Source organism: Archocentrus centrarchus, chromosome 19, assembly GCF_007364275.1.
Source record: "Archocentrus centrarchus isolate MPI-CPG fArcCen1 chromosome 19, fArcCen1, whole genome shotgun sequence".
Classification (NCBI taxonomy): Eukaryota; Metazoa; Chordata; class Actinopteri; order Cichliformes; family Cichlidae; genus Archocentrus; species Archocentrus centrarchus.
In genome coordinates, this window is record NC_044364.1 from 30,323,380 (window position 1) to 30,350,280 (window position 26,901).

Genomic DNA, 26,901 nt, shown 5'->3' on the forward strand with positions numbered 1-26,901 from the left:
GATGGAGTAACAGCTGAACATTTACTCATCACCTCGCCCACTGACGGGTGGGTGGGGGGAGGTGATGTTTTCACCCCTGTTTGTTTGTCTGTCTGTCAGCAATAGAACTGAGAAGGACATATCCCTCGGGGGCCCAAGAACATATGATTTCATGTTAAAGCTCAAAGGTCAAGGTGACCAAATAATTTCAAAAATAAGAAAAATCTCTTTCTCTCATCATTGGTTAAATTTTAAAATTCATATTTCAATGATTTTTTTCACCTATTGTGATTAAATTTGGTACTCAGGTATAAACAATTACTGTTGATAATTCATTGTCTTTTTCTATGTGAAATTAAAATACTCACAATAAGTGAGTGCGGTGGCGCAGTGCTAACCACTCAGATAACATCTGAAAGGTCTGGGTTCGATTCCGCCTTGGCCCAGTTCTCTCCCTCTCTCTGTGGAGTTTGCACGTTCTCCCCGTGCTTGCTAGGTTCCTCCCACGTTCCAAAGACATGCACTTACTGGGGTTAGGTTAATTGGCTACTATAAATTGCCCATAGGCTGAATGTGAGTGTGAAAGGTTGTTTATCTCTCTGTGTTAGGCTGGCGACCTGTTTAGGGTGTACCCTGCCTCTCACCCTATGACAGCTGGGATAGGCTCCAGCCCCCCCCCCCACGACCCTGAACAGGATGAGTGGAAGTGATTTAATAAAAATAGCAGGACAAAAGGAAAAAAACTGCAAAAATCATCACGTCATTGTAGGCTCTGAAAAACTGTGAAGGAGACTGCTTTCTCTAAACTGATACAATAACTCATGATGATCATAATTTATGCAAATAAGCTGAAGAGAAATGGTGAAATGCAGGTAGCAGAGGAAAACAGGCTGCCATAAAAAAGGAGAAAAATAAACTTAAATGTGATGCAGTATCTTTAGTACAATCATTATCACTTTGACATATAATTCTTATTAGTCTGTTATCACTGCTGCATTTCCAGCACTTGACCCTGTTGGAAGTCTCACACATCACTGTCAGACATCGCCATCATCTTCCATTTAAAGCTCACCACATACAGTACGAGGAGCACACATCACAACACTGCCGCTCCCGCTCTGGGTCTGAACAATTAGCGAGATGCTAAAGAAGCACAGTGGGCGGCGATCCTCACGAAGTCGTTCCTTCGATCTTGTTCCCGTTCATTCTCGGGTAAAACCTGAGAGTGCAGATCAGTCAAAATCTCTCAGTGAACTCCCTGAGGAGCAGACAGAGTCTGTTCACTTTCTGTAACCATGTCCACGTCTACTGTGGCTGTCACGATACTAGAATTTCAGGCTCAATACTGATACCAGGACAACACTCGACAATCAGTAACATTTTTGATACCACAGGGACAAAACAAAATGACACAAAATAAAACATATTTGTTTTTATAAAGATGCAAAAGATAAAAACAATAACATCAATGACACCACCATTTGTAAGCTGTCTGATGCAGTGCAAAAAAAATAGTAACATAAATATTTTAAGATTCTCTTAGGTAATGTAAAAAAAGAAGAAGACATTTTGAGGTTGCCTGAGGTGGTGCTGTGCTTCTGGTGACTTGGCATCATATTTCCATCGTATTTTCATTGCTGAGCAGAGATGGTAAGGCTGCCACTGTTCTTGTCTAGCTGATAGTTGACTGTTCTCAGCTTTAACGTGGAGAAACACAATGCTTTTTAGACACAAGTAATTGTGTTGTTAAATTAACACCTTCACTTTCTAGAAATGTCACAGACACGACTGCCAGCATTCGGTGCTTGCCCCCACATTAACTTTATCATTTATTATTAGCCATAGCCACCAGCTGCTACCTTAACTATAGCTTAACAAATGAATACTGTGGCTGTCAGATAAAGGTACTCTGAGCTGCTCCCTTTGTTCCCAATGGGTCTTCACAGCGGATGGATCCATATGTTTGATTTGGCACACGCCCTTCCTGAACATCTCTCCCATTCATGCAGGCTTGTGACCCCCCGAGGAGGGGTTTGTGTCTACTGGATAACTGCTAATAGTTAAAAGGTAAACAATAACAAGTGTGCCAGCCAGGTTTAATATTTATGATAACTGTTCAATACTTCAGCTACTAGTGAGGGGAGGGGCTGTGTGTCTGCCTGTCTGCAGCAGTGTGAAGTTGTGTGTTAACACATAACACTGAAATCACAGTCATATTCATTTATTATTTAGATTTAAAATTTGGCATTGCTTTTTTGTAGAAGTACATCAAAATGCCAATACGCAAAGAAAACATGAAGCACCAAAATCCTGACGCCCCACACAGGACAGCATCAGAGGTCCCGTATCAGTGCCCCCACAGGGAGCATAGACAATATGAAGCAAGTTGTTATGTTTTTGTGCACATTATGATCAAGAAAATATCTAAAGCTATGTACCTTATATTGAAAGATTCCTTAAGTGATTATTATTTTAAGTGATTGATATTTTAACAGTGGTCTGTGTGAAAGGAGCCACTCACTGTTTTGTTTTAAGATTTGCAACATTAACCGTTTGCTTCAGCAACAACACTTACATTATACAGGAAGAGGAACGCAGAGCCACAAGAGATCATTATATGATTGTATCTGAGAGGGGGTTTCTCCTTTCATTTCTGCAGTTATGGCAATGCATTTTTGATGAAGGCTTGAAAAATTCATACTCTATGGTAAAAGGCATGTCGCCTCACAGTGTTTGCATTCACAGTGAAGCTTGCAAATCACTGAGCTGGAATTTTGTCGGCATCAAGCCGGATACTTTTACGTGAATTCCTCAAATATGGGAGAAACACGCAAATAAACTAATTCCCACTAAAATATCTTCATGTCTGCACAGCAGTACCCTTGAGCACTCTGCTAAACAGTCAGGAGTCAGTGGCAATACTGTTGTGGTCAGAGAGCAAAGAGAACAAATGATAGGGTTGAAGAGAGCCTGATAGAGGGTTGAGCTAACACCTCAGTGGGAGGAGAGAGAAAAGCGTGGGAGATTAAACTGAAACAGGAAACAAGAGGCAGAGGTCAAAAGCTTTGATAACTGCTTGCTATTTGTGTGCCTTAGCTGTTAAACTACTGCCTCTAATTGCTAAATAGCAAATATTCATTACCATTCCAGTCATTAGTCATACTGTGTGTTTCTCTGTGTGTATTGTTGCAGGTGTGGGAGGCCTGAAGTATGAACAATGCAGGCATAAATAATAAGGCATCTGTTATTGCTTCTAAAAAAATAGATATTGCAACAAGTACCAGTGCCTTAAGGTAGTTTATTCAGCATTCAAAGATAGCAATAGAAATCAGAGCGTGCATCAGACAGAAAATAATAAAATGGATTCATTACCTTTTCATGTGCCCATCAGTAGGAAACAGCAGCGAGAGAGAAAAAAGAAAAAGTTAGCATCATCAAAACAGACCTACTTACTATAAAAATAATAACAATACGAACCGTTCTAGAGGAATCAACTGACAACAATAATTCTAAGATCAAGTTTTACATCATTTTAAGAAGTAATTGTTTACACCAACGCGACCCCAGAAGAAAAATAAAGAAAAAATTCTGTATTCTGTTTTTTCTCTCTCTGTCTCAATGAACCTTTCTTTGGCAGCGTTATATCTCAGTGTGGGTCTAGTACTGCTGCACTGCCATAATGCTTCTATAATGGCTGTCAAAAATCCACATTAGTCTGATACACTGGAACAAACATAAATTCATGTTTCACAATTAGGATCTGGAAAGTCTCAAAACTTTTGCTTCATAGGCAGCAGTTTAAGCCTAGAGTTCTGAGCCAACTTCATCTAGTGAGGATTTTGGCAACAAATCTCAGAGTGATAGTAAATCTTATCTCTGTGGTCCCCGTTGCTGGGATTTGTTCAAGCAGGTGTGAACATAATAATGACACTCAGGTGCAGAGCAAAACCACAAGACCAGGGAGCCTTTGAAGCAATGATCTCAGCCAAGGCCCAAAGCGACTCTAGAGCAGTTTGTTTGTGGCGATCTGATCTAAGCCAAACTCTTCATATAACCTGCTGTGCTTTGATTACTGCCAGGCAGAATACCACAGAAATACTACAGTAGGAGCTTGTGTAGTAGCATTAGCAGCAAGCCAGAGAATGAACTGAGGTTTCACTTAGCCATTAAGAAGAGTGATTATAGTTTTTTCTCCAAAAAACAATATTAAAGAAAATGCTTCAAACTTTTTTAACCCACCAACAGGCGTGAACATGAGCAACACTATTTGCAGATACACATGTGCTTTACAGTCATGTGAAAAGAAAGTTTTCACAGGTTTTATTGCTTCCACGGGAATTAAGAGGTTACCTGGAACCCAGGTGCTAGTTAACAAATGCACTTGATTAACTGATCATCAGCAACTGTATAAAAACAGACATTTTGTCAGTTTACAGAGCCAAAGCATCCAGGTGTGTTTTAGCACAATGCCATAAACTTCCCAGGAGTGGAAGTCTTAGCAGATTCACCCCAAGGTCAGACCATCCAATCTTCAGAGAAACTGCAAAAAAACAAACCAGGTAAATCTCAGACTCTACAGGTCTCTGTGTTAATGTCCATGCCAATACGATAATAAACAGACTGAACAAATACGAATGCCTCTTTTCTCTAAAGAGAACTGCTGAGAGACTGATTATGTCATACAGACAATGATTACTTCAGGTTATTGCTACTAAAGGTGGTTCTACAAGCTATTGAATCATTAGATGAATTTAGTATATGTCTATACATAGTCCTGAGAAAACCTTCTTTTCATGACTGTATAAAATATAACTTGTATGTTCTTATTTTAGGAACACTGTCACAGAACCAGAAATATTCAGTGTTTGTTTCTGTCATTGAATTAAAGATAGAAGAAGAGCTGTGTCTGTGGTTCTCAAAGCTTATGAGACCTTATAATGGAAGATATTGATATTCCAATAGCCACCTGCTGTGATCTAGGCCAACAAAGTCTAAAACAACCTATTGTGTTAAAACCTCAATACTTTGGACCCTCATACTATGATTAACAATCACCAAGTACCCAGGTACAGAAATTTCAAGTTAACTTTTGAATGCTGAGGTGGTAATCATTATATATATATATATATATATATATATATATATATATATATATATATATATATATATATATATATATATATATATATATAAATAAACAGCAGCAATTCTTTGTTCCTGCTCCATTTATCTCTGTCTATCTATGTGAAGCATTTTCCCTGTACCTGCCTTATACCCCGCCCACCCACCCCCACCAGCTCTCCCAGTGAATCAGAGGGTGTCACAAATTATCTAGGTAATCACTGATCTCTACAGATCCAAAAAAGTTCATCTAACACCTTTACAGAATGTCACACTGCGCCACATTTGTCTTGGAGCTCTGCATTGTTGAAAATGGTTGAAAATTGTCTTTCCCAGGTCGAACTGTTCCCTTCATAGATCACTGAGATGTCCTCCAGATAGCCAGCCCACATACACTGCCAAGGCAACATGCTCAAATAACTCTCCCTGATAGCTCTCTTTCTCTCCTTGCACTATCAGGAAGCAACCAAGCTTATATCAGATTCAATTCCTTGTATGCTGGCAACACCCTACAATGACACAGATCATCTGAGGACAAAAGATTGTATGAATTTGTTGCTTTATTAGGCTTTCCTTTTACATATGTTAATAAACTTATCATAACTTCTTGGAACCTTCTGTTGTACAGTGTCGTTCTCCAAATATAATTGTGCTACATGAGGAAGAAAAACAACCAGGAAACTCTTGAACAGAGAGGCACGTGGGGCGGCTAAATCACACGATGCAGATTGTCTTTCAGTCCTGTCTGGGACTGCTATTTTTACATTTCCATTTCACATGTTACGAGGCAAATTTCTCCCATCTGCAACAAGCTTTTCGACCATTTTCTTGTTTACCACGGCTGTGCATCTTGGAACAATGATGAGAGAGCACATTAGTCTGGTGTCATTCAGCATACGGATTTTGTCGAGGACCCTCTTAAAAGACTGCTCTGCATGTTGGAAAATCGTAAGAGGTTCTAACCGAGCATCACGATGACAAGATGAGACTGAGGACACACTGCCTTTACCCACACAGTTTTCCCACTCATCATTATCTCACCAGACCAACTACTTGCAGGTGTTGTGAGTTATCTGTGGAGCAGCTTTAGATAAGGCAGCTTTTTTTCCCCTCCATGTTCCCGACTCTGGCAGGACACTATGTCCGGCAACCAGCCAGCCTGTGTGTATAAGTTGTGTATAAGTTTGTTTATTGGATGTGGATCCTTGTATCTGTGTGTGTGTGTACATGTATGCAGGCGTGTATCTGTTTTTGTCCTTCCTGTGCAGCCATGAGGGACAAATGTAGCAGCTCTCCACTGATAACAAGCTGATTTAGCATGATGGACAGATGGAAAAACATGATGACTAAAGAGCAAAGAACAGACGACAAGAAAGGAGACTGACAAGGAAAGAAAGACAAGAGATAACTGTAAGGGAACAGCTGACATCACTCACATGGCTTCTGTTTTGAGTTATCTTTTTCCTCACTGCTTTCTGTAGGTCTAACAGATTAATAGGACAGAAGATTGACACATATCTACTCTGCTTGTCTGATTCTTCTCTTCCACTGTTAGCCTCTCTCTAATTTTCTTTCTTCTCTCTTTTCTTTCTTTTTCTCGGTCCCTGCCTTACTCTCCCTCTGAAGGACAATTGGTCTCATTCAATATGAGAAACTGGAGGCAAATCAAACTTTGCTGCATAAGTGGGTACAGGGGGAAAGGGAGGGAGAGATGCAAAGGGAATTGAAATCGACTAGCACTCAATGTCAGAATGCCAATCGGGATCAGTGTCATACTGTATAGGAAATGAAAGCTGCTTTAATAAGGGCACAACTCTATTCAGCTATCCAGATGAATAGAGTCACATTTGTGCAGACTGAAAAACACCCCTGCAGGAATAAACACACACACACGGATGCATAAAAAAAATCCAAGAACAAGCACACAAACATATACAGTGCTGCAGACTGTACGACATTAGCTTACAGACATGGCTTCACTAGTGTGGCCTTTAGATGACACACCATGTAAACTGTGACTGTGTTTGCTGACCTGCAGAACGGGGGGACGCAGTAATTGACCAGTTCTAGTCACTGGGAGAGGTTAATTGAGGCGTTTCCTCTTGTGAAGGTGGGGGAGTTTCAATTAATGTTGTGAAGGTTGCCATGAGAGACAAAACCACAGGAACAGCAAGTCCATTAAAGGTGTAATTAACACTGGCATTCAGGTGAAACACATAGGCTGGCTTCTAACACACTTAATTAAGCTGAATACCTACAAAGCCAAGGTGAAACAATGGGGCATAAGTAGTAAATAAACTCTAACTTATAGTTTCCTTCTAGTATACACACTCCCCTCCAAAAGTATTGGAACAGTGAGGACAATCAATCCCTTTATATATATATATATATATATATATATATATATATATATATATATATATATATATATATATATATATACCTACAGTATGTAAGTATGTGAGTAAGCGGACATATTATAATAACTATGGTACTGTGGCCCTTGCATATTCCAAAAGATTAAGCTGCAAAAAGTAATAATATAAGTAAAGATTATTCTTTCTTTCACCTAATATAAAGCAGTCAAAGGATACACTGCATGAAAAATTTGTATTAAATTTCATGGACAAGTGACATGTCCCTACAAATAGTTGTATATTTACAATTAATGCTGTATGAGCCCGTGTTTGGTGGGGTGGGAAATATGGATTCAAAAGCGAGGGGAGTGTCGCTGGCACTGCAGACCTGCTGTTGGTCATGGCTGCAGTCCCTGAACAGGTCTGCCGAGTGCAGAATGGCTCCTTAAAGGTAAAACCACTTACAAAGGCTGGGACGATTAGGCTTCATTTTATAGCAGTGTTCCATGGTGAGTCTGCCTGGCACTGGACCAGATTTACTCTGCCTGGGGGAAGGAAATAAACTTGATGCTATATGATGGCTGAAGGAAGTAATGAAATAGGAGTCCCATGAGAGACACAAATCCACATATTGTAGGTATTCCCAAGTGTTAAAGTCTGAATCAAAGGCTGCTGTCTGGCAGGCATGTCTCAGAACACTGACAGCCTGACTAAAGGTTTTTTATAAGTCATAGCTTGTGGGAATTCTAGTCTAGCTAGTGGGAGATGTGTAACAAAGAAGCTAAAGGAGAGCAGGCACAAATATTTAACATGGAGGTGGAAAAAAAAATTCTTTTGTGTAAATTTTTTTGAGTAACAGTTAAGAGACACAAAATCAGACTTCCCACCTCACTGTGAGGGTTTGGTAAAAGCTTAGCTGCCAATTAAAAGTAACAGGAGAAACTGAAATCCCTGAAAGTTTGAAATATCAGTCTCCATTCTGTCATTCCCGAGGGAACTATATTTCTGGGTGCATGCATGTGTTTACGGTTAAACAACTTTATTTTAACTTCCCAAGGACAAATTGTTAGAAACTTTTTCAATAAATACATTAATTAATCCAGATAAATAAGATAAAGACATGTTGGAGTAGAGGCCAAGGACTACATGTGTCACATGGTACAGTGTAAGCAAAAAGACTACCTTCAGCTTCATAAATGCATTAAATGTATTTACCAGTATAAAGGTGCCTCAAGACACCAATAGTCACTGTGGCATCACTCGGATGCTTCCGAAAGAGAGTGGAGGAGGTGGCATGGTTAGGAAAGGAAAAAGCTGACAATGAAAAGAAGCAAAAAGTTGAAGGCGAGTGGAGGCTGGAATAAGCCAAGTTTTTAAACTGCTTTTTAAATCCCTGTTTGTACATGACGGCAGGGGATATTTGAGCATATTAAATATTTGAGTTACAAAGAAAGGGTAGATTTATAAGCTCCATTTCCTTTAGAGTTTTAGTAAGTTCTGGCAAGAAATCATGAACGTGAGCAAAATGAAGAAGAGGCGAGCTGGGTGGGTGGGTGGGGGTGCTTAAATTCTAACCATCATGTAGCTGGATAACAAACTCAACCAGGGCATCAAATGGCACTGGACACAGTGCACACTGTGATCTATATTCCAAGACTTTCACTGATTTCCCAACTCTAATATGGTAAAACAGGCTACTGTAACATATGCTCTGTGCCCAACTACAATCAGCGATGACTGCAATGTTGCAGTTTTCAAATTCTGACCTAGGGTATAGATATAAATGGAGTCCTGTATTGATAGAGAAAGCTAATGACTGTCAATGTCAAAGCAACTTCTACTGACAGTTTTGACAACATGAAAGCCTACAAATGAAATCTGACAACCTCTGCTTTGAACAATCTATACAACAGTCTCAGTAGTAGACTGTTGTATAGATCAGCAGCAATCTCATAAGGGATTCAAGGGTAAGCAGAACATTTACAATATGTAGTGACTAAATTCTTCTCAGAGTTCAAGGTAGAATAATTAAAATAACAGTGGGCTTAATTCTGCTTCTGATTGACACGATAGCTTAACTTCTCTGTCTGATAAGCTCTTTCTTTCAAGCACACATGCTCTCTAAAAGCACTCTTGCAATGAACAGTAACGTTCCGGATTTTACGCATTCTGTTGATTAATTTGGTAAAGTAGTGAGACACTGTTTTTTTCACATATTTGTTATTTTCTTTTATTTTAGATTTTCACACAGGCAGCTATCACTGAGAAAGTGTTGGAGTTTCATTCTCAGGTGATTAGAAATCACATTATTTGTGTAACTTAGCTGAGAGCAACTGAATCATGCTAGGTCCACCTCTTAGGGTGGAACCGGATACAGTTCACTGAACTGCACCTGAGCATAGCCGTGTCAAATAAAGTGGACTTTAGGGGTCAAATATGCTTGGATTTACTTTGTAGGATTGCTCATGTAAGTATACGTTAATACTTACTTGTATTAGAACATTCTACTCCCATTCTACTCTTAAGTATCCGAGGAACCACAAGTAAGCCAGCAGTCTGAGAGTGAAGTGCTCTGTTGGGGTGATATGGGACTATGAGGTCTTTGAGATAAGATGGGGCCTGATTATTCAGACCTTGTATGTGAGGAGAAGGATTTTAAATTCTATTCTAGATTTAACAGGGAGCCAATGAAGAGAAGCCAATATGGGAGAAATCTGCTCTCTCTTTCTAGTCCCTGTCAGTACTCTAGCTGCAGCATTTTGGATCAGCTGAAGGCTTTTCAGGGAGCTTTTAGGACAGCCTGATAATAATGAATTACAATAGTCCAGCCTAGAAGTAATAAATGCATGAATTAACTTTTCAGCATCACTCTGAGAAAGGATGTTTCTAATTTTAGAAATATTGAACAAATGCAAAAAAGCGGTCCTACATATTTGTTTAAGGATTTGAAGGACAAATCCTGGTCAAAAATGACAGTAATGCCATCCAGAGTAAGGATCTGTTTCTAAGATTTGTATGGCAGCGTACAACAAACTCAGTTTTATCTGAAGTTATCCAGGACTTTATGGCTTTAAAACATTCCTGCAGTTTAGCTAATTGGTGTGTGTCATCTGGCTTTATTTAAATTTACATTTAAATATTTTTGTTCAAATGGACTTTAGGTGATACCCTCATTGTCAACTTAATTGTGTTTTACATGGGATAAAATCTGTGTTTAAATACTGTCTTTCCACGTAGAGGAAAAATGTTTGCACTTCTTAATTCCCTTGCCATGTGTAATCTGTCCTGTAAGTGTGGACTTTAGTATTTGAAGCTATTACAAATTAATTTCAGCAGCTCACTATTCCAGATGGCAGTGGGACTGGTTTGAAATTTTACATTATCTTTATCAGCGGTCAGGACAAACTAGCAGGTGAGACAGTGAAAGGATTTCAGGAGACAGGAAAATTCAGCTTTTCTAAGAGAGTTCAGGCTGTGTTGAAGAATAAAAGCAGTCATACCAAAAATTGACTTTCAAGCTTGTTAGAATTGATATTGTGTTGTATATATTATTCCATGTATGCTTCCACATGTGTCAGGAAATCACCGAGCCTCCTGTATTTTCAATTTCCAAGAAAATAAGACGGGGCTCAAGACTTATGCACAGTACTCTGGATGTTCGTTTTAAATGTGACCAAAATCTCAAACATTTAAGTAAATATGAATTTGTAATCCCTACAAATTAATAATAGGTATGAATATTAGATTCTCCACGTTGTTTATTGATTAGATTTTTTAATGGTGTAAGTACAGTATACCTAAATGCATTCACTGCACTCCGACTTGAAAATAACTGATGCTGCAAGGAGACAGAATAACATTTTACTAGCCACACTATCTTTTACATTTCCTAGGAGCAGATGGGGCTGGTGGTGGGTGGTGTTACCTGAAGAGGAGCTCAGTAAAACCCACACTCGTCATTCATACAGTATTAATTCTTCAGCAATGTGACCTTTCCTTGCCCTATGCCCATAAAGTTTTCATTGTTGTCATAAGTCAGACAACCATAAACCAACATATTCTGACCTTAGTATAAACCTAATTACATTCGGTTCCACTTAGTATTTAAGCACAGGTTACATCTAAAACAGTGACCCTTTAAAGACAAGGTCATACGCATAACTATGAATTCCATGAGCTGAGTTTGTAAAACACTCTTATTTATTGTAAGTGCCTCTCCAATCTGAAAGCTGGCTGATACTCGTCAAAGATGAATGTCTGAGGTAGGATACAGTGCAGTGTGGAAGACATGGAAATGATACCTAAATCCTCTACGTTTGAGCCACAATACTTGTTGCTCGTCGACTCGTGTGACGCTATTCCTCCATTCTTTCATCAAATTAACAAATTAATTGCAACATTTCAACTCTCCCAGGAAACAGTACAAGTTTTTGATATGGCTGTAGGAACTGGACTAATGATGTTAAGTGTCTGTGTACTCTCCTATTATAATTGCCTTCTACAGTTTGAATGTGGTTATCTCCTGAATGCCAGTGTGAAACCATCAGACAATAGTGAAAGGAAGAAGTGTGCTTTCTAAAATATCCAGCTTAATCTATGGGATATACAAACATGGTACTGGTTACAGTAAATAAGTGCTGTACATGTTTAGTAAGAATTATGCAGTTATAATACTTAAGGTAAAGCTAGAGAGAGAGTGTAATAGATGCAACAGTTACTTTGAATGTGTATTTTTGTGTACTGTACTATTGTGCTTTATTTCATATCATTGCATGGATTGATATTATGTCGTTTAAAATAATGAATGCACTGCATTGTGCGTGGCTGTAATATGTTACAGTGCATTGCGTGTCATGGTTTCCTGTGTTGTTGAGTTCTGCTGTGCCTTGAAAGACATTGTGCATTCTCAGTGTTTCTTTTTATGTGCTGTCTACCACAGCACAGTGTTTCAATGCATATCATTGCATTGTGTTGTCACCAGGCAGGTGCATAAAGGCCTGAAGGATTACACTCATCCTCAGAGGAGGTGCCAGAAGTGGGCCTCCAGGACACAGGGCTTTGGACTAATCTGGTTATACAACTATTGTTTGCCACAGAGTCGTTTAAGTGCTGCTAGCTTGAAGAGGTATTGGTGACATCATCGCAAGCTGTCTAGTGTTCACTGCATTGCAATACAGCTGGTTGATGTTGTTGAAAATAAACACACCAGATTAATGGCGTGTAATTGTGGAAACATGGCAACAAATCAAGGGTAAATACTTATCCAAAATGCAAATTATCCTTCTATAAATAGAAAATGATAGATAGGTCCAATGCACACTTATACACACATCCCCAAAGACATACCCCATAGCTCCATCCACTAGTTACTAATTAATTGGATCAAAAACCAAGGCACATTGATTTTCCAATGATGGACTCAGGCTTTCAAGATCACAGTGCAGGCAAACTGTGAGAGAATGCATATATACTCAGTTTTTGAGTGTATATGTGCATAATTTTGTTTGAGACGCACACACTGTAGGCCGTGTTTGGGATCTTTGTGTAGTGCAGTATGTGTCATGTCCATAAAATGAGCCCCTTCAAGCACATGAGTTTTAGGAATGATCCCATCCAGTCTCCCTGTTGTACAACAGAGTTCATTGCACTTTGAGAGCTGAAGTGGTGTGGAGGTCTAGCCAGTGAAGTATTTTAATGAGATTCCATGACGTCTGTTTTTAACTGGCTCCTTCTCACCATTCTTGGGTGAATAGGCAATGTGGGATCAAATAAAAATATACCCTGGCCATCAAGAGTCACGTGTGCCAATCGGAAACAGCTGTATTGGTTATAATCAAATTTTTGTTCTACATATTTTTAAAGCTACATTTAGAGAAACTTGTCTTTTATTATGTACAGTGATTGAAGACATGAGTTAAAGTTAAACTGAATCATTCAAAATTCAAATACTAAAAGCTAAAAGGTTTATGGCCTGTGGCAGGGCATAATCTACTATATGGACAAACGTCTTCATCTTTGAATTCAGGTGTTTCCAGTCCCATAAAATCAAGCACCTAGCCATGCAGTCTGCCTTTACAAAGGTTTGTGAAACAATGAGTCGTTGTACTACGATGCCACCGTTCCCACAAGTCAGTTTATAAAATTTCTTCCAACCTAGATATTATAAGATCGACTGTAAGTGGTATTACTGCAAAGTGGAACTACAGAAAGTAAGCCTCAAAGTGGCAGACCACATAACGTTAGTGCTGAGGCACATAAAAACCACCGACGCCCTGCTGACTCAATAAGCATCAGCATAAAAAGTATGTACCGGGAGCTTCATGGTGTGGGTTTCCATTGGCTCCTGCATGTGTAATGTACTAATTTCCAACAATTTTAAAAGTTGTTAACTCTGAAAGAAAAGACAAGCAGGTCCATGCAAATGAATGTTAGTATGAACGAATGTGCTTGGGGTTGTACGTATATATGTGGGTGGGCATACATGCAAGTCTGTGGCTCTGGGGTTACATGGGGAGAAAAGAAATAGAGGACTGGGATGTAGTGAGAGAAAGAAAGCTGAGTTGTGGCTGGCTGTGAGACACAAAGCCCTTAATTACACTGTACAGACATCACAGGAATAGCAGTCTGCCTGGCTGTAATGGGATCCAGATGAGGGAATTATACCATTTCCTGATGAAATGGCTTCAATATGGGGGACAGCGCTACCGTCCTGACTTCTAATAGAGCTGATGAGGGAGCAGAGACTCAAAGAGCTTCACATGATGGGAGTGGGGGCTTAGTGGGGGGCTGCAACGCAGTAGGAGGCAGTATTTCAGGGTACAGTACTCGTGCTGAGGTATTCTGAATAAAACTCAGTGACCTGAGAAAAATATGGAGTTGTGTTTTTCTGACCCGTCTTGTAGGTAAGATTGACACATTTCCCACCCAGAAAAGCCCGGTTTGTTAGATTCATTCATGCCTCCAACTATTTAAAACTGACAATTATGTATACTTGGATACTTCAGATTATACATTAAGTTTTAAAGACAGTGCTATTCAAAAGTCTTATTTGAAGTGGAAACATTTAATTGGAAACAGCTAAATAGATACCAGTTTGTGGGAATAATGACAAACTGCTAACAATTCATTTAAAGTGTGGCTTCCTTGCTAATGAATGCACAAACAGTGTAGACAGCCCTGCGCTGAAGGTTAAGGTAGTGATAGATTCACAACATCATGAAACAGTTAAGTTGCCTCAGAGGTTCTGCTTGAAAAAATTATAAATGTTTTATGCATTTCTTTTTTTAAACTTGGACAACTTTTCAGTTTCTGCTGGCTAACTGTCATTTACAGTTACTTTTTAACAAGCTGGCTGTAAGGTGTCTATCTGCAAATGATGTGAGGTAATCAGCTACATCCTCTACTCATAAGAAGGCACCACTCTGGTGTCTTCTTGTTGCTGGTGAGACAGCTCACACTGGTTCTTTAAAACAGTAACAGTGAGACAGAGAGGTTCTTTCTGGCCAAAACAATTTTTAGTTTCCATATTTAAACAAACAGACAAACATTAGCTTAGAGATCTGTGCATATATTTCAAGCAGAGATGTTGTATCTTTTTGTTTTTTTGGTCAACACTTTGTGGGCTGCCTGTATGGAAGACATCAGCTTGCCCAGCACACTCTCATTCAAGCCTATGACTGGGTGTTACACGTATGCCTCTCAGTGCACTGTGTCTTATGTAAAGAACACCACAATAGCAGAAGTGTAATGTGATTATTTGATCCCCTGCTGAATTTGTAAGTTTGCTCACTTTCACAAAGTGAACTCTAATTTTTATGGTAGTTTCATTTTAATGGAGAGAGACAGACTATGAATTAAAACTCCAGAAAAAAATACATAAATTTTAAAAAATGATTTGAATTATCCAGAAATGGAAGAAGTATAATATGACCATTAATCACCATTGGTCTGGAGCTCCATGCAAGAGCTTGCCTCATGGTGTGAGGGGATCGTGAGAAAGCCCAAAACTACGTGAGGAGCTTGTTAACGATCTAGAGGCAGCTGGGACCACAGTCACCAAGAACATCATCAGTAACACACTAATGGACTGAACTCTTGCAGTGCCTGCAAGGTTCTCCTACACAAGAGGGCATATGTACAGGCCCATCTTAACCCCTTAACTGGCAAGGGCCCGGTGACGGGCCGTTTGTAGTCCCTTTTATATGGCAGGCTAGACCCTCCCATTTTTATTGACACGTCATTCGGCCAATCATGTAACTGGCTGCACCAAATCACCTGACAAAGCTACGTGACGCCCTCTGAGTATTATTGGCTCTGGGAAACCCATTTCTTAACATTATTGGCCGAATGAGGTGTCAGTCAAAATGGGCGGGTCTAGCCTGCCATATAAATGCACTTCATTCGGCCCGCGGACCAGACGCAGCCAGTTAATAGGCTATGAAATGGGTTGTTCAGAGCCAATAATAACCAGAAGGCGTTATGTAGTTTTTGTCAGGTGATTTTTTTGCTGCCAGTTAAGGGGTTAAGTTTGCCAGTGAACATCTAAATCCCTCAGCCAGAGCACTTAAGATGGGTCGTGGATGGATCTTCCAGCATGAGAGTGACCCAGAACATGCCGCCAAGGCAACAAAGGAGCGGCTAAAGAAGAAGCGCACTAAGGTCATGGAGTGGCCTAACCTCAGTCCTATAAAAAAATCTCGAACCAAGAACCCTAAAGGATTTAGAGAGCTTCTGTAAAGAGGAGTGGGTCAAAATTCCTGCTGAGATGTGTGCAAACCTGGGGACCAACCACAAGAAAGATCTTACCGCTGTTTGCTGACAAGAGTCTCTCCACTAAGTACTAAACTGTGTTTCGCTTGGGGGTCAAAAAATGTTTTTCACTCAATAACATGCAAATCAATTTATCACTTCACAGTGCAAATGGATAATGACCCAAAGCATGCTGTAAATGCAACCCAAGAGTTTCTCAAGGTAAAGAAATGAGATATTCTTCAATGACCAACTCAGTTACCTGATCACAGCCTAACAGACCATGCTTTTCCATTATTAAATACAAAACTGAATGCAGACAGACGCACAAACAAGCAAGAAATGAGGGTGGCTGCAATAAAAGTCTATCAGAGCAATTAAAAGGAGGAAACACTGCATTTGGTGATGTCCATGGGTTCTACACTTCAGGCAGACATTGGCTGATTTTTTTTTGTTTTTTTAATTCAAATATTAAAAACAGACTTTATGCTTAAATTTATGTTAGTTTGTTCATTAATTGTGATCATTTTAATGTCTGTTTAAAAATGGCTGTAATTCATAAACACTTCATCCTAAATTTTTGTAAAACCCTTTGAATTAAAGCTAAAAGTGTGCACTACACGCACATATCCACTGTAGTGGTGTACATTATGGGGGGGGGGGGCACTGTATGTACTGATTATAAGGAAAGAATGGAGGCTGGGATGATGAAGGAGTAAGCTGTCCTTACTTTCATGTCAGAGATCCAAGTTTGAGTCACACATGTCAGGTTTTAATATGACTTAAATACGTTATTAAAAATGTCACGTGTTTCAGATTAGCCATTAAAAACTACTGAGTTAGTAGTTTAGGGTTTAGAAAAACATGGTTTGGATTAACAAACAGAAGTTGCCTCATCTTTTAAAACTTTGTTTTCTGGTTGCCATGGTGACGCCTCCCTTTTTTTTCTCTACAGAAAAAAAAAATCATGGATCTGAAATATATTTCCTATAAAAATGCATCGCTTACAAATTCCTGTTCACTAGCATGAAAAATTGTCACAAAAACAGATGAATTTTTCACCATTGAAAAATGGTGATGCACATAATGAAAGAGAAACCAGCATGCAGCTGCACTGCTTTTTGTACTGCTGCCATCTCTTTATCAATTTTACTGCATAAAACTCCATGTCTCTCTTTACAGTCTTATCCACAGCCTCCTTCCAGCTTTCTCTTCCCCTCTTTCCATGCTTTTACTGTCCATAGCACATTTTGTCAGGTGACAGGTCCAGTGAGAAACAGATGCTGCTGAAGCACAGTTCCTGTGTAAGATCGAACTCTTTCTGAATTGAATCGCAGCTTAAAGGAAGATGTGTTTTTTTCCTTTGCACCACTCTCCCTTTCTTCTGTCTCTCCTAGGCCTATGTCAGTGATGAGAATAAATAGCAAAATGAAAGGCAAAGGATACACACACACACACACACACACACACACACACACACACACACACACACACACACACACACACACACACACACACACACACACACACACACACACAAGGCTATTTTATCTATGAAGTTTCACTTTGAGCTCGCTCTCTCTCCTTTGGGGTACAAGTACAGCTTCTCCCTCATTCCATGTTTTTTCTTTACCAGTCGTACAAAAATGCAGCTTTGAAAACATGTGGATAACACTGATGGTTCCATCTAAACAGCTAAAATGGTGAGACGGTAAAGCACAAATGTGTGTGACGTTAAAGACAGAAACCAAGTGCCTGTACCACAGAATACTGCAGTCCACCGAGTACCACTGAGAAACATGAAAAAGCAAAGGTACCAGCAGACTTACGAGCAGAAACAGGAGAGGGAGGGAGGGAAGAAAGTAAGAAGGTGGGAGGTATTAGAAGCAGAGTCCAACTCTCTGAGGGGGGGCAACAGCATTAAATAAGTGATAAATATTCAACAGAAGGCAAGCAGGCACTCAGGAGACACCTTGACAGCCCAAACAAATACTTAGTGAGCGTACTCTAGCAACCATACCAACATGTACCAGAACACACAGCAGTCCCCAGCTGATTTTACTGACAGCAGACAACACAGGCAGAATGGGGCTAGGTAAGGTACAGGTGATGAAAAATAAGAGTGTAGTGGTAGGCGAGGGAGAAGGTGGAGACTACAGCTGTAACACAGGGAAGGGACTGTTTGCACAGGCTGACAATTTTCAGTATTTTCTTCAGTGCCTTTGGCCGCAACATCTTTTTACCCTCATTTCTCTCATGCCTCAAATCTCTGCCAATCTTGATTCAATTTGTCTCTCTCCATCTTTGCTATAGCTCTGAAAAGTTCCAGAAAGAGGAGCTAACCCCTCCTGCAACCTCTCCTGAGGGGCCATCCATCAGCTGCTGGCCCCACAAGGATTCAGGGAGGGGGGAGGGGAAGTAAAGCACAGGAAGGAATGATGGAGGTGGATGGAAAAGAATTTTGTGGGTTAGGTCTGGAGGTCAGAGCAGTGAGCCCAGTGGGTACAGGGGGCGTCCATACCATGGGAAATGAGGTAATATGTTGGAGTCAGGTGAAAAATGGCCGTGTTGCTCCACTGGGAATCTCTGCTTCATATCGCTGAGCAGGAGGTGAGAGGAGCTTTTAGTTTTTCAAGCTGCACAACAAGACACACATGCTTAGGCGGAGAATCATGTCACACACATACAAATGAAACTAATACATAAATATATAATAAAAAAAGGAGTAAAAGTACATAGAGGAAGACTGCAAAACTAACTTTTTCTCGCTCACGCACACACACTTTCATGCATGATGACAGTCATTAAGAAAGAGTTTAACACACATTCTCAGTTACAATCAGCATATAGAATTTGTTAAAACTCACTCATACAGGTTTCTATCTATAACAGTTGCTATAAAGCTGCCATGTATTTTGCTAAATGGGACAAACATGAGTTTTCCTTAGTTGAGTAAAAAACAGTTGTCACAGTGCCATGATATGTACTCACATCTCTCACTCAGCATGTGAAATCACACCCAATTCCAACCTTCAATCATAGTCATGTTGAGAATGAGAAACAAAACAAGATGAAGAGGGAAACAGACTAGATGCTTCTACAACTATCTTTTGCTTATTTTGGGCTGACTGGCTGCCAATGCATCACCAGTGGGAATGTACAAGACATAACTGACCGTCATATATGTTACATTTACAGTGGAAGTATCACATGTTGTTACCTCTGATTAGGCAGTGCAGAAGTGTCAGCATGTACCAGAGCACAGACCTTTGGTCAAAGCTGTGGTCTTTCCTTGAACCCTCTGGACTCTGGAGAATAATAAAAACTGATTTACCTCGCCTTGTTTGGTCTCCTTTTTTCAGCCCAACCTCACATGTGTGACTGTACAGTTATTTATTTTTTTATTTTGACGTGCTGTAGTAACACATTGGACCTAAAATCTGAGTAGAAAAAAAACATTTACTGTGAAAACCACAAACGTGTAAAAAATGCACCCTTCAAATAAAATATAAGTTGCAAATTTCAAAAACTTATGTACAAACTTAGTTTACAGACAATCAGGTGTCACAATGAGATGCCACACAAATTATTTGTGCCACCCCAAAAAACAGTTCCTGTTCACCAGGTGTGCCACTCCTCCTGTTGTACACCTGGAAACAGCGTTTACATCTCAGTCTGCCTTTGGTGACTACACTGCACTAACTCTACACTCCATGTAGTGTTTTGATTGGTGCACACTTTATTTTTCTGCTCACAAGAACTTTCTGCAAATATCCTGTTTTGTTTTGTTTCTTCCTGCATCAAACGCGAGGACAACATACAGCAAAAAGCTTATTGATTATTGATCATAACTCTGGTTTTACTTGGCCTATCAACAAGACGTGGTTTGAAGCCAGCACTCACCGTGGCAGAGCCGTGCTGCTCTTCATATTTGAGCCTCTTTCTGGATCTCGTTACTCTGTTTTAAAGAAGCATGCTAACATGTTCTGTGGCTCCACACAGATTCTCCTGTTCAAAAGCTGCTCAAAAAAGACTGGTGATGGTTCCCAACCACAGCCCGCAGAGCTGTGACTGAACAAAGGATGAGCTAAAGGAGACTGGATATTATACATAAAATTATCACTTGGCCAGAAACTAAAATCAAATTATAATCAATTAATAAATCAGTGATGTGTTGACAGAGTGCCACCGAGTGGTCAGAAAGTGCAGGATTTGGATATTTTAAACCTTTCAACGCCACGACTGTAAAGCTTCTGTTCTCTGCTTCATGCCTGGGTAAGGGTCCAGAAACCCTGCCAGTCCACACATGCACATCCCAGAGTGTGTCCAACAAGGCAATTTCTTCCTCCCCTTCTATTCACAGACCTTTTCTTTGGTCCGAAAATGGCACATTAACATTTGGAACACATCCACACATCATCCATTAACCAATCATTTTCTTCTTTCTCCCTCCCTCACCCCTCCTAGCACACTCTTCCTTTTTCCAAATCATTAATAGTATGATCCCATCATCACCATCACTTGCCATGTCTTTCAACACATGTTGACAGGCTCCATATTTTATAGGTCAGGAGCTGAACACCCCTGCCAGTTAAAAAGGGTGAACTCAAAGGCCACTGGGAAGAAGGGAGTGACAGAGAGAGAGATGAGAGTACAAACACTGGAGCAGGAGGGGTGACGAGCTTTCTCTGATGTCACCGACTCCCCGTGGAGTCCGGACTCTTTGCTTTTTTTGCCTTGTCTTTTTCACAAACCTTTCAAACTATACGTCAGTGACAGTGGCTGCAACGCCAAGCAACAGATTCGTCATACTGTTTGCAGGCTGCTTTTAGAAGTCCTTTGAGACTGGCTAGGCTGGCTACGAGCAGAAAGGGGGAGAAGGGTGCGGACACTTCTGGCTGCCCAGCGACTAAGATAAGGAAGAAAAACCAAAACACAGAGTCAGAGTGGATGGACAGGAAGATGTCTGCCACATGGGGAGAACCAGAAAAAGATGGGGACAGAATGAAACAATCAGAAAGAAATGAAAAGCAGTGATAAATTTTTGAAGAGCTTTTGTAGAGGAAATCTACAAAAACCTGCTGGAAGTCTAGTTTAGCAGCACCCCCAGTGCCTTGGTTCTGAGGCAAAAGTCTGATATCTTTGAAAGAGTGCAGCCTTTCAACTGAAGTTCCACTGAGGGTGAGCCCAGAGCCCTCCTCCTTTCAGGGACTGGAACATGGCTGTATGGCCTGCTGACAAGAGAAAATGTACCGAGGAAGCGCTGAAAATGTAGTTAATGACCTCAGAACGCGTTCTTAGGAAGTCTGTGCATATAAACTCATTTAACCTTGAAAAAGAAACTTGGTTAATGGAAAGGAAAGAAATTCATTGAGATACAATGACAAATGGCTGTTTTGTAGTTCTCAACATGCCACTGAAACTGAGCCCATTTTCCTTGCCATATAAATGACAAAAAGTAGAAACTTCAATGGAACAACTGAATTTGGCTTGACTGTAGAAAGGCAATATCTTTATTATTTAAGTATTTGCACAATGGTGACATTGTTAGCACTGCTGTCTCACAGCAACAAGGTTCCTAGTCTTTATCTCATGGTCAGATCTGCACATTCCTCTACAGACCAAAAACATGCTAGTTAGGTCCATTCTGCAATTCAAAATTTACTATTGATGGGTGTGAGAGTGTGTGTTAGCCCTGTGATAGAAAGCCTCTCAGTATGACAGCTCGCTGGATAAATAAACATTTAGGAAAATTGATGGATGGATGTATTGGTGTCTGATTTGTTTGTGTTTCATAATCACCCCCATTCTCACTTATCAGGATTCTTTCAGGGATTCTTTGTATGTGTTTGATAAATCTTGAAAAAAAAAGTCTTAATACACTTGGGCAACGGACTGAAAGAAAACACAACAATGTCAAAGGGAAGTGAGTTCAGCAATAAATGATGGGAGCAATTCATGTCAGAGCGTGCGCATAGATCAGGGACAAAAATACTTAACTAATGGTGCGAGTTTCATTCTGACCCACTGATGATTCATTTATGCTGAACTGAACACAGCCATTAAGTGTTGGTTCATTTCTTTCTGTAACAACATTGTTTTTGATAAGTTGAGGTGCCAAACCTTGCTCCACTATCATATCATATTTTTTATTTCCAATAGCATGTGTGTGCACAAGGGTGGATGCAACGGAGAAGTGAAAAGAGAGCCAGAGAGAGAAAGACTTGTCCCCATAAAGTGTAAATCAATCACATACAGGAAACAATTCAGGCTGGCACAGGTAGAGAGGAAATTAGAGAAAGCTGGCAAGCTACACTCCTGGAAACACACACACGGATAAACAGACCAGCAAACTCTAACACATACATGGTTTAAGTGGACCTGGTGAGGCTGACAGGAAATTGGATGGTCAGGAAGTAGCTCAGAACATTGCTGGAAGATTGCTGTGCCATCAGCATTTCCCTCCATCGTGTCAGTCTCGTTAAATTGGTTCCTATACTAATGTCATTAGACGACTGTCACTGGTTCGCATGTGAGCAACTGTATTTCTTTTTTTTTTTTTTGTTGACTCAACAGGTTTTCTCGTGCTTTTTTTAGAGTGATTCTATAGAGCTCAGATGAGGATCTGCGAACTGCAAAAGCACTTTTTTACCCATCTCAGGTTCAACTTTCTTTTTGATATTCTCAGCTTTCCTTAAAGTAGAAACATGGATGTGAGCATGCTGCTTCGATAGATTTATGCTGTAGTCATCTGATTTGGTATGGCATTAGACGCCACAATACAGTGTACTTTCTGGATAGATTATCTCACAATGGCATTTAATCAGATGACCAATTATTTGGTCCATTACTGCAGAATACATTTATGCCCCTTTTACTTTTTCTAGTAATACTCATTTTACTTTGCTTGTTTATTTTAGCTTTATTCATATACTAAGATATGTCATCTGAAGACATTAAACCCAGTAAGTTTAAGACTTTACAGTAAAAAGAAACTCAACAATTTCCTGCTGAAATAGTTCTTACAACACGATCTGTTGGACAGCTGCTGTCACTAACCTGCATTATGTTTGTGATTTTTTTCTTATTTGTATCACAAAACATTGGTAAACAGGTATAAATAAAGCTTCTTTGTATTTGCAATGTTGGACTGTCAGGTATGAGTTGTATTGATGATCTCTGAACACAGGCAGTCAAACTCAAAGAATCTCACATTTTTGTGGCCCCTGTATAAATGCTGAGCCATCACAGTACCAACTGATACCTGTTACCTAAGAAAACACATCCCAAACCCAGAGCAACACCAGAAATATGCACTAACAGAAAAAACTAAAAAGATGAACATGCACAGAACCCACCATGGTTAATTTGTGGTTGGAGGGTCATTTCCACTGAGGTGCATTAGTTATACCCTTTACAAGAGTGTGTTTGTCTGCATGCAGTAAACTATCAAGTATTGGTGTTTTGCAAGTGAATTTTTTGTTGATTTTTTTTTCTGTGCATCTTGGATTTTGTGTTGTTTTTGCTGCTTTTTCCATTGGCCCAGCCACTGAAAATACAGCAGCCATAAAATGCAAATAATTTATTTGAGGTGAGGAAAAAAACAAAAAAAAAACAAGAGTTCAAAATAATTAAAAATGTTCACAACAGATGTCTGTGCTTCTCATCGGGGCTTTGTTGTTCTTTTTTGCTTTTTCTTCTTTGTGGTGCCTAAACCTAAGAAAACAGGAAGTGACAACAAAACTTCCCGCAGTCCAAGGATATGCTTATTAGGGGCTGTAGGTGTGGATGTGAGAGCATGTGGTTGCACAACCCCCCCGGGACCTGAACTGGACAAGCAGTTAAGAAAATGGATGGAAAATGGGTGTCTTCAGAGGACAAGTGGGTGTTCCTCAACATTCAGACATGGTTGGCTGGAATCACTTTTAAGAAATGGATGTATGGTAGCTTGATCATTCTCCACGTTTAAAAGTTTTGTATATTGCTTGTTAAATAGAGTTATATATACTCTTATTTTACACAAAAATGTGTTAAAAATGCATACCTTCAGTCAGTCGATTCTCAAACTCATGTTTAACCTTTTCTGAGGAAAGTTTTGCAAAGATGTATGTCATAAAACATTTCTACACATGCCCAGAAATGCCAGCTGCCAGGTTAAACTAAAAACAAAAGGTCAAAATTACAAACATTTGCATTTTGTAAGACAGAAGTGACAGAAGAAAGACAGACGTGAAAAAATCTGTCCTTTTTAGGGCAAAGGCCCTATTGTATCTGCTCCACTTCTTCTTCTTATTTTCTCAAATGAATTGCCTTTATAAGGGCGAAAACATGCTCAAAATCCTGTGAAAATTTGTGTATTGTAATCGTGTTGGACATGGGCCTTAAAAATGGCTCTACAGCGCCACCTAAAGACGAGCCCCACTGCTGTGTTTGACGTACATGTATGAAATTTGATACACATATGTAGCATGTCAAGACCCACAAAAAATCCTCTTGGAGTGATGCCCTACATCCAACAGCAAGCCCACCATTTTGAATTAATTAGGCAATTTATGCTAATTCCAGCCCTTGTACTTGACTCCTCCTAGGATTTTAATGAGATCACCTTCATAATTAGCCAGTCTAAACTACAGACATGTTTGAATCTAAATTGTGAAAATGTTGAGTTTTCACTGAAGGGTGTGGCCATGGCGCCATGGCGAATTTTGATCAATCACCATGAAATTTTAATTGGATTTCATTCACACATACATCATCCAATCTGGACCAACCCTCACATGCTGGATGAGAGTGTGAGTCTGGACACATCTTTGTACCAACACTGGGTCACACTCATAACGCCACCTAGTGGGAACAGCAAATCAGCAGTAGATTGCTAATCATCACCTCATGAGCATGAAGCTTTCATCGTTGGATGCAGGTGTTCTATACAGCAGCATGACATGTAACTAATAGGCACTTGCCAGTGCCACCTAGTGGGCATGGGAGACATTCTGTGGCTGAATGACACAACATCCAACTTACCCTACGGGGCTAAAAACATTCAGGTGACAGTAGCGCAGCACCATGGCTCGACATGAACCCAGGTGCGAGGGCCCTATTGTCGCTGCTTGCAGTTTTAATTTCATATTTTTCTTCATTTTTCACCTACCTGTGTAGCTTGCAGGTAAAACAAACCAAAACAAAAATACAAACTGTTAGCTCTCTGCTTCTGCCGTGGCATCAGGGAGTGTTTATTCCAGCTGTAGCTGGCACTCTATGCAGTGTAAATGCTCACTAAAAGCTTTAGCAAGATGATTAATTTAACTATATCAGGTGCAGGCAAGACCTTAGGTTTATCTGGTAAGAATGTGAAGTGAGATACTTAATAATTACAACTGGAAAATTAGTTTTTAAATTAATCTTTAGTATCTGTATATGTCCTGCATCTACAACAGTGTCATTGCACAAGAGCTTTTTGAGGATGCCATCTATCAGCACATCTATGGAAGACTAATCGCCCCTCAGCCTAAGCAGTAGACACCAGTACTTCTGTGAGCAAACCACAAGAGACCATTCTCATTAAACTGATGCCCCCCTTTCTTTTTTTTTTCTTAATTCATTTTCTGCCTCACATTTATCGACTTGATTAAAAGATAAGAGACGGTTGATTAATTATTAATGGTCCCCCATCTCTTCTTTTAGGTTCCACCGTACTATAATGATTTTTTAATTCACATGCTCCTCTCATCTTTGATTTAGTGCATCTTCCACTGCCATATGCAAATCCACGGACACACAAATGCACACACAGTTTAATTAGGAGTCAATTACAGAAACACTTTCATGCTATTCTTTTTACTTCCTCCCCCTCCTGTTCAATCTAAGGTGTGAAACACAGAGAACAAGGCAGTGAAAAGAAAACAAAATGGATTAAATTGATTGTCTGTCTTGTCCAGCAGTACTTAATTAGATAAGTTAATAATTTTGTGCTGAAAAAAAGACTTAAATTGTGGTGGTTTTACTATCAAATAGAGCAATCTGGGCCTGCTTCACCTGCTGACGGCTCAATAGTTAAACTAACACAGAGAATTTATTACTGTAAGCCAGGAGAGGGAACTTTCACAAAGATCTGTGAGTCTGCTGGGACACAGGTGTAAATATGACTATGAGTAGGCAGTTCTTTGTGTGGTCAGAATGAGCCACCTGTACGCAGGTGCAAGGTTTTATGAGCTTTTGAGGCTGCAGAGTTTGAGAAGTGACTTAATACCAACAATTTTATATAGTGTGCATGCACAAAAAAAGTCTTGTGTGTCAGCTTTTAGTCATATTTTACAGAAGGATAAAAATACACAAGCAACATAGGACCATTACCTTGAACCTCACATGCTACAAAATTCCCATGGGAGATCAGCCTGGTACAGCACCACTCTTCTTCCCACACTCCTCCTCTGATTACTTTCCCACTTGCTGCCACCACCCCAGGAACAAGAAACCCATAGCAACCTTTTTAAGTGTCAGTCTCCTGCCTTTCATAGCCATGTGTAAACCAGAGTATGCACTGCATTAAAGGTGAAAGAAGCTGAAAAAATGCAACCTAGCAGCAACAGGGAAAATAGATATATAATTAACATAAAAGTGCTTGTAAAGCGTGTAGAATAGGCATTTCTCATATAAACCAAAGCAACCTTCTCACTTTTATAAGCCACACTGGTAT